The sequence below is a fragment of the Camelina sativa genome, chromosome 15 (genome assembly GCF_000633955.1).
Source record: "Camelina sativa cultivar DH55 chromosome 15, Cs, whole genome shotgun sequence".
Lineage (NCBI taxonomy): Eukaryota > Viridiplantae > Streptophyta > Magnoliopsida > Brassicales > Brassicaceae > Camelina > Camelina sativa.
Genome location: NC_025699.1, coordinates 23,677,778 through 23,687,794, shown reverse-complemented (window position 1 = coordinate 23,687,794; position 10,017 = coordinate 23,677,778). Strand labels below are relative to the sequence as shown.

The window sequence follows — 10,017 nt, the reverse complement described above, 5'->3', positions numbered from 1 at the left end:
TGGCTCTTTAGGATGATCTTTTTGTTTTGGATGTTTGCTTGATTAGTACTTTATATCATCATTCCTTTTGATTAATATCATTTCAAATCCGGAATTAATCAGATTTAGGATTGCTAAACCATGACTAATATGTGACCAAACCAATTAAAAAAATGTGACTATTTTGTGACCAAACAAATTCAAAAAATGTGACCACTTCGTGACTAATCCAAATTACAAAAATTATCGCTAAACCCAGAATCTTAAATTAGTCCCAAAACTGTCATAAGCATAGGACTGTTTTATACAGTCGCAAAAATGTCCCCAAATAGACTTCGTTGCAATTTAGTCAGAAATGTGCAACTATCACAGCCAGTCACATATACGTCGCTAATATACGACTATATTGTAGAGTCCGAAACCAGTCGCAAATAAGCGACTTTGTTGCGACCAACATATTTGCGACCGTTTTATAGTGACCATCTTAAGTGGTCGCGAAGGAGTCGCAAAACTCTTATTTGCGACGATTATTGAAGTTGCAAATGGCCTGTTTTCTTGTAGTGTAAACAAAGGAAGACATAAGCGATCAAACAACATAAAAACAAAAGCCAAGTCACTCAACACAACCAAAAGAGGAGGAACCCAAAAACAATGAGACCATTGTCGCAAAACCAAAGAAAACTTCAAAGTGAAGTCAGGGATATAAGAAGCTGACTAAATACAAGCCTCATATGAGACAGCACCACCGCAAAGCCAAAAAAATCCAAGAAAAAGCTCTTCCGATCCACCTTGAAAGCAACCGGAACATGCGACAAGTCACCACTGACTCACAATCAAACGAGAACAGAGCAGATGAACTAGAATGTCGAGACATTTGAATAAGATCGGGAACATGAAACCTCCACGACCATATCGGAAAGACGAGAAGGAGCCGTCGGGGAATAGATCCACTTTTGAACATCAAAAATCGGCGACCAATTCTCCGAGATAGTCACCACGCTGGAAAGAACTACCATCACCGAGAGAAAAGGACAAAAGGTGGAGACAACGAAGCTGAGGTTTGACAAAGCTATGAAAAAAAATAGGGACAACCTAAAACAAGAAGAAACTGAAACCGACGATGGTGCTGTGGAAGCCACCCATCGCCAACCATCGAAGAGAAAATATTGGTTGACGATTAGGGTGAACGCTTCCTCACGAGACAGAGAAAAAAAGGACACTCTTGTCTTCCTTGACTAGACTACTATGCAGTATACAATCTATAAATTCTATGTAGTCTAATCTAATTTAAGTACGTATTGACATTGTTCATTTTTTTTTGTGTGTGGAAAAGTGTACTTTTGTGCTCACGCAATGCCACTTACACTACTTTAAATTTTTGGATGTTTACTTAGATTGAAAATATTAATCTGGTATATAATAATCCGAGCTTAAGACCACCTCTATTGGTTATGAACGAGAGGTTAGGTGTCTTAAAAATAATCATAAACTAAGATTTAAGACATCTCAGTTTTTTTGTGTCTTCATCAAGAGATTAGCATCCTTTCTTTAGTTCTTTTAGACGTTTTTATTAAAATAACAAAAAAAATTATAAAAAACGTTTAAGACACTCATATTGAATATCACCAATAATAATGCTCTAATCAAAGATATGACCTCTATTGGAGTGTCCCAAAATTACGTACTAGTTGAATATCATTTTTAAACAATACTGAAAATAAAATAATTTAATGGTTCATTCACAAAGAAACAAACACAATTTCAAATAAAGATCAAAAGTTTTCAAAGTAATAATTATTAAAGCAGACAAAACATAGTTTAAAAAATAATTGCATACAAAATTTTAAACATATACTAGCTATAAATCTAGAAATGTTGATTGTTAACAGATGGCCAAACCTTATTGATATCAGACGACCTCACATCAGCAATATCTTCCTCATCATTACACTCTCCAAAAGTTGTTCCATTAAGAGGTGGCTCTTGGTGGGTATCATTGTTGATTGATACAATGTTGCTCCTCTCGAGAAATTGTGAATCGTCGATGCTAACAGTGCTTCCTCCATTTACTCCAAACTCAGGGCTCAAGAAATCAAAAAGGTGTTGCCTTGGTTGCCTCATAGACACAGTTGGATTATCAAACATAACATGATCTTGTAACTGTTGAGAGATTGGCCCAGCAAAACCATGAAAGGTCGACATTGGGGCCCCAACTGGCGCTATATCCAAATTAGGGTTTTCGTTGCTATTGTTACCTTGGTATAGAGCATGGTCATGGTTTTTGTTGTGAGATATCATACCCATCTTGATGTCTTGGTCGTTTCCTTGTTTAGGCGTTAAAGGAGATGGAAAAAACCATTTATCAATCAAGTAATGGCTTTGATTTTCCCTTAGTGCATTACCAATGCTAATCCTTTTTGTTTCTTCATCAGTCTTCCAAGATCTCTCATCATTTCTGGTGTTCCTAAGCTCCTCGAACTGTGCCTCAAATGGAAGAATCGGTGGATCGCGAAGAGGAGAATATTGCACAAATTTTGACTCTTTTCTGCGACGTATAATATTATCCCTTGAGAAAGATATCAACGCAAAAATCTCACTCAAGTCAAGATCATCAATTCTTCGACCACGATGCAGTTGCACCATCAGCTGATCAATGACATAACCCATATGCTTCTTATTACTCTTCAAGAATTGCTCATGAACCTTCTCTTTCTTTTCTTTCAGGTATGACTCAAGATTCATTTCTTTTTTCTTCTTTTCGATCTCCGGTAAGGAAAAGAAATCGTCGAGGAGACCACGAGCCTTCTCAACAGAAGGCCATACCATTGGCTCAACCTCCTTAGGGCTGAACATGATAATGCACACCATTACATCACACAATATCGTAAGTTCTTTTACCTTTTTCAGTAACCCTACCCTTATTTTCTTCACATAATTATTTTCTTCAACCTCCTTAGGGCTGAACATGATAATGCACACCATTACATCACATAATTATTTTCTTCAATTTCTCCTCTCTTGATTTCTCATTCTCAACCCACGCGAGTTTTAATTTTTTTATTGCCATGGTCACTCTTTGATTTTAAACTTTAAACAAGGAATAAAATCCTTAACACTAGTGCTAGTCAAAAGAAAAAAGATACGTTGAATAAATTTGATAAGATGTAAAATTAATTATTATATATTTTAAACTATTTAATTTTTATTTTCAAAATCAAACCAAAAGAGTAACACTTAAATCCGAATTGAACCACCAACATGTTCTAATCTTTATGTGGTTGTTGTGTTCTATGGAATTAAACACATTTTACATAAAATTAATTTTACTTCTAAATATATGCCAAATAGTATAGTCATAGTCAATACATAATGAATATGACTTTTAATTCATATTTTTTATGATTAGTTAGTACAAATAATTTTATTGACTACATTGTTTTCATTATTTTACAATGTATTAATTATTTTTTTCCTACAGATATTTTGGAAATTAAATGTTGACTATACATTCCAATTTAATTGTTGTTTTAGTACTTTTTATGCAAAGTTAACTTCCAAATTTTTATTTACTAGAGAATATAACCCACATGTTGCGTGAGCTTAGTACATTATTATGTTTTAATTACTATTTTCCAAATTTTTAAGAGTTTTTTTTTTTTTGTAATCACAACACAACTGTAGTATTAAAGTTTATGATAGTGTTGTCAGTGTGTTACATATGGATAAACTTGATACTAGGACTTTTGGTCTATCCTAACAGTTTCAATTAACCTTATGCATGGTAGTACTTAAGGTGTCAATCCAAATAGGATGATGCTAATCATAAAAGATGCAATCAAGATAGAAAAAGTTTTAGGGGAGGGGGGTTATCTATTTACCTAATGAAGCAAAAATGAAAATGCAATGAACTAAACAACTTAAAGAAGTAAGCAGAATTAAGCTACAGAACAAGTGCAATAAACGATACTAAGCAGAATTAACTAATAAGCCGAAGTTAACAAGAAACTAAAACAGAATAATGCATAAATAAGAAAGTAAACTGGAGAGCGAGTGACTGCTCGATCGAGCATGGTATGAACCAAGTTCGAGCACTAGGTCGAGTGATGCAGGACTAAAGATTAAGAGCAAAAGTAAAGTGCAGAAACTATAAAGCAGACAATGGCAAGTAATTAAATGCAAGAAACATAAGCAAACAAGTAGTAAAAAGATCCTAAGGATGGTAATAATTGGTTGGTATTTGACTTAATCTATCTAGGTTGCTTAACAAAACTCAATCAACAAAGAGCTAATCCTTAGACAATGATCTCATAAACTTGTTAATCCACTTTCATGACAATAGCAATCAAATTTAGTAAACTCCTAACCTAACTCTCATTGGTGAAACCATACTGAACAGGCATTAAGATCCTAATGAAGCAAAAATGAAGCAAAAATGAAAATGCAATGAACTAAAAAACTTAAAGAAGTAAGCAGAATTAAGCTACAGAACAAGTGCAATAAACGATACTAAGCAGAATTAACTAATAAGCCGAAGTTAACAAGAAACTAAAACAGAATAATGCATAAATAAGAAAGTAAACTAGAGAGCGAGTGACTGCTCGATCGAGCATGGTATGAACCAAGTTCGAGCACTAGGTCGAGTGATGCAGGACTAAAGATTAAGAGCAAAAGTAAAGTGCAGAAACTATAAAGCAGACAATGGCAAGTAATTAAATGCAAGAAACATAAGCAAACAAGTAGTAAAAAGATCCTAAGGATGGTAATAATTGGTTGGTATTTGACTTAATCTATCTAGGTTGCTTAACAAAACTCAATCAACAAAGAGCTAATCCTTAGACAATGATCTCATAAACTTGTTAATCCACTTTCATGACAATAGCAATCAAATTTAGTAAACTCCTAACCTAACTCTCATTGGTGAAACCATACTGAACAGGCATTAAGATCCAGATTCATTATTTGTCAAAAACCACCCTAGGCAATTAATCTCTTATGTTAGGCACAATAATCTCTAATATTAGTCTAATCCAGAATTTTAAACATTTTTTGAATGATAAAACATCTATGATTTATCCTTAACTTCTCAGAACAAATATAGCATAAAGAACACCTAATCCAGAAAGGATTCTATAGAATTCAAGCACAACCTAAACTAACTAAGTTCACTACCAACCTAACCCATTCTTAAGAATCTATCTCTACTTAGATATAATAAATAAGATTTAAGAACACAAACCTAAAAATTAACCAAACAGACATAATCAGAAAGATAATGATGAGATCAGCAACTTTGTAGAAAAAATCAAATGAAAGTACTTGAAGGATCAAAAGTTATTAATATTACAAGTTTTGGTGGCTAAAAACCTTAGAAAGCAAAAAAAACGAGAATGTTCTGCGGCCAGAGGTGAGAGGTTTGTTTATAGGAAAGCAGGAAAACCCTAGTTAGATAGAAGACATAATTGAGAGTCGGTGGCTTTTGCTTGACCATGTGCTCGACCGAGTGCATGGTCGAGTGGTTGGTCGAGTAGCTCCAGTCTTAGATCTAGGATGATATATAATCAGTAAAACAGTTATAACTCTTGAACCACAACTCCGGTTGGCCTTAAACCACCGGTCTTGGAAAGCTAACTCGATTGCTGACAACTTTGATGAAGAACGCTGAAGCTGAATGCCAACGGAAGATCTTCATTCTAGTCGATCTTTGAGGGGCTAGTCTTGAATCCGAGTGAGTGTTCTTTGGTAACGGTCGAGTGTGTGCTCGAGTCCATGGTCGAGCGGTTGCTTTCCTCTTCTTTTGAGTCTTATTCCCTTGCTAGATGTCTCTTTGTGATCACAACTTCTCCTTGGTGATTCAAAAGTACCTAAATTCACCTATTTATGCACATAAATATGCAAATTTTATCCTAATGCATAAACTGAGAATAAGAGACATAAATGTGCTAGAACTAACTCTAAAAAAATGCAAAACAGAAGATAAATGCATGCTAAAACATGGTAAAATGTAGAGATATCAAAACTCACATTATATGAATTCCACCCCCCCCCCTACCTCAAATAAACCACATTTCATGTCTTCATCCCATTTGATCGATGGATCATGAACATTGTCTTTACCATGGAAATATGATCCTCTGCATTAAATTTTGGGATCCTCTGCAAAAATTGTGGTATTAACTATTGGGAGATTTACTTGGATGTTATACATTTTAGGTAATATTATCAGAATCTACAAAAAAAAAAAGATTTTATTACTAGAATACTTCGGATATTTTCAAAATACCCAGCGTGCCCTTGTTTTATGTTAACGGAAAAAACGTAATTACAAAAATGACATTCCCACATCAGACGCCACGTCAGAAATTGCTGACATGTATTAAATAACTCAGTCGTAACACGTTACAGAGGTAATGACGGCTGAGTTATAGGTATGTTGCGGCTGATTTATGGAAAAAAACATTTGAGTAAGAGCGGACGGCTTACTTAGAGCATAACTCTGCCAAACGTTACGGCTGACTTATTAAAATCTGGCTGAGTTATGCTCTAACTCAGCCGTCTTTACGGCTGAATTTTCACCCAATGGTTGAGTTGTCAAAATTTTGGCTGAGTTATCACTTCGACACGGCTGAATTAACTTTTTTCGGGTGGCTGAGTTATGAAAAACGGCTGACTTATGAGATGTAACCATAACTCAGCCGTGATAGGCTGACTTATCGTACAACTCGGCCATTTCACGGCTGACTTAGTAGCAAAAGATTAATTACTAGAATATTTTTCAGTTACGGCTGACTTATTAAACGATACGGCTGAGTTACATATTTTCAGTTGATGAAGCGGCTGAATTTAACTACCATTTTTTGTTTTTTAATTACTGTAATGTTATTCATGTTGTGACTGAGTTATAATTTGTTTGATGGCTGACTTGCCACGTCAGACGCATCATCCATGTCAGCATTCCATGTCATCATCTTTCTTCTCCGGAAATACGAAACATCGTTCCTTTGAGTCTTGTTCTTACATGGTTTTTACCTTCTTCTTCACCTTGTTCTTCTACTTCTTCTTCACTTTCTTCTTCACCTTCTTCTTCACCTTCTTCTTCACCTTGTTCTTCTACTTCTTCTTCACCTTGTTCTTCATTTTCTCTCATGGATCCAGTTCCGGTACTAGTTGTTTCCGGTAATTGCGTAAAGAAACAGAGATGTGTATTTAACACCGACGATAGAGGGTGTATAGTTGTGCAGATACATGGAGGCACAACACACGACAAACTTGTGGAGGTTGTTCTTGAAGACTACGGATTGGACGCGTTCAGCCATGAGCTAAACGCATGCTCTCGATGTAAAGTTGGGTACAATGCGAAAACTTTTCCGATGCAGTATTATTGTAATACATTTGTTTTATTTTGTGCAATAACTCAGGCGTCAAACATTATAACTCAGCCGTCATATTAATCGACGAGACCTTTCATTTTCCGCTTTCAGATTATTCCTTGTGATAACTCAGCCACAGAGCATTATAACTCAGCCGTCATATGAATTGACGAGACCTTTTGTTTTCCCATAAATACTATAACTCATGCGTCAAGTAATATAAATCAACTGTTTGCTTTCAGATTATTTCTTATGATAACTCAGCCACAAAACATTATAACTCAGCCGTCATATGAATCGACGAGACATTTTGTCTTCCCGTAAATACTATAACTCAGTCGTTAAGTTTTTTTTTTTTGGGTTGTGACGTGGAAAATCGAAAATGATGTGTATTTTAATTTGCTGATGTGTATTTTTTTTTTAAATCAAAATCGATAAACTAAACCCAAGGGGTAAATTGTAATTACACTCAGGACAATAAATATTTGAGCAATTTTTAGAAGATTGTTAGATACGAGAAATAAACCAAGGATAACATTTGAATAATTCTTTCTTAACTATTAGGTTTTCCAAAACAAAACTAATTCAAATATCATGTTGTACAAAATAAGATCCAATACAGAGACTATGTGTTAGTGCTTTTTTCTTCGAATGTTGAGTTTCCTTTTGCATGTTCCTCCTCCATTGCATTAAGAAATGAAAAAAAAATATTGTTTTACTGATTTAGATTTGTTTCTTTTTCTTTCAATATATTTTAGGAATCTTTATGAACCTTGATTTATCAGTTTTAATATTTGTTGAATATAACATACAAAGACAAATATATATGGGAAAATGTCATTAAAATCCCAAGTCTACATTTTCATTGATTTAAAGCCCGAACTCTGCTTTTGGAGGAAAAAAACACCAATTATTTGTTGACTTCCAAATAAATCGCAAACTTTCGTTGACTTAGTCTTTTGAGGCACAACGTTAAGTGGTCAAACAAAGAAATTAAACTGGATTAATTATCTCGTTAACGAGATCCGTTAATATCAAAATGACGATGTTTATAACACCTTAAAACCCCCAAATTGAGAAATCGATTCTCAATTTCCCCAATTCACATACCTCTTTGTTAGAGCAGATGTCGAAAGAAAATAGTAAATGGAAGAGACAGAAAGAGAAGAGATCGAGATTCGACACTAAGGAGAGATGTAGAGACAAATTTTACGTAAACCCAAAACAGTTTTTCTTTTATTTATTTTGTTTAAAATTCAAAAGGTTAATTTTGTCTTTCTTTGTAGGGTCTATGGCAAATGGGAAAAGGGATTTTAAGAATTGGCATTTGTAATAAATTTACACACTGTTCATGGCATATTTTATAAATTTCTCTAATGGACATGTTCATGTCTTTTAGCTATTTCAAAATGGCTTACATTTTCTAGGTGATGGTAAATAATATATTTGTAACATACAATATATATAGGTGTAAAAAATACACTTTTAATAGTAACATACATAAAACATTTGTATATGGATATAAATTAGTGTACTATAGCTAAAACATTTTTATAAATTATGTACAATAAATTTTAATATATTTGTATTAAATTTATTTTATTTACAAAACTTTAAACTCGCACATCAGGCGGATATTTATCTAATAATTTAATAATACATACCAAAGTCTAACTACAAAAGTACAAATACACAAAAATTATCAAACTTCGGTTTGGTTTCGTTCATTTTTAGGAGCGAAAGCTTCGATTCGATTCATCATTTACTGACTGGTACCGAAACATAACTGAAACAATATTTGGTTTGGTTTTTTGTTAGAAAATTCTCAAACTTTTCAATAATATTATTTGCAAAGTTTTTGTAAATTTTGGTTCAGTTCAAAAGTTTGGTTTGGACCAAAATTAAAAGAATTTTGAAAAAAAAATTGAAAATACTTTACTTAACCCAAACAGAACCAGTTAGCGATGTAATAATAAAAAAAAAATGATCTTTTAAGCTTATGCCCAGTAGTAGTTCCCACAGTTAGATATTTCCATATTACTTGGATTTAATTGAAACAGAAATTAAAATTTCTTTCTTTTTGGTCTGCACAAGTAATTATTTTTTACTGATAATATACACACAGTAAATGTTATGTCTTCGCAGACACGCAAAAGCCTAATCCTATGCTCTTTTTAGTAACTGCACCACCTCTGCTACCAAAAAGGCCATACCTTAAAACTTTTTTTTTTTTCTGTGTGTTGGCTAAGAACCCTTTATTATAATCCTATTTTAATTAATTCTTGGATTTTTTATTCACAAATAAATCTGAATTTACAGCTCTAGCTGTACTATTGATACATTAAACGAAGAGAGGACGTTTCGAAATCAAAAGGAATCTTAAAACATTTGCATTTATACGTATACATTCTTTGGAGTTCTTAAAATTTAGAATTCGTTAAAACATATTTTGAACGACCAAGATAACTTAATCTTCGTAAATTGATACTTAATGATGAATATTTAAGGGGTCTAACTAATCACATACATTGGTATAAGTCTGAACCGGTTTCTCTTGGTTAATCTGAATCCAACAAGAATTCTAATTCACTTGGGAAATTTTAAGGCAACTACAAGAGAGAGAAGTAGATAGGAAGAGAAGAAGATAGAGACATAGAGTGTGTGTGGGAAA

The 10,017-nt window shown here is 33.6% G+C and overlaps 1 pseudogene; it reads right to left on the bottom strand.

Moving 5' to 3' along the window:
* On the bottom strand, positions 1,846-3,239 carry LOC104748721 (annotated as a pseudogene).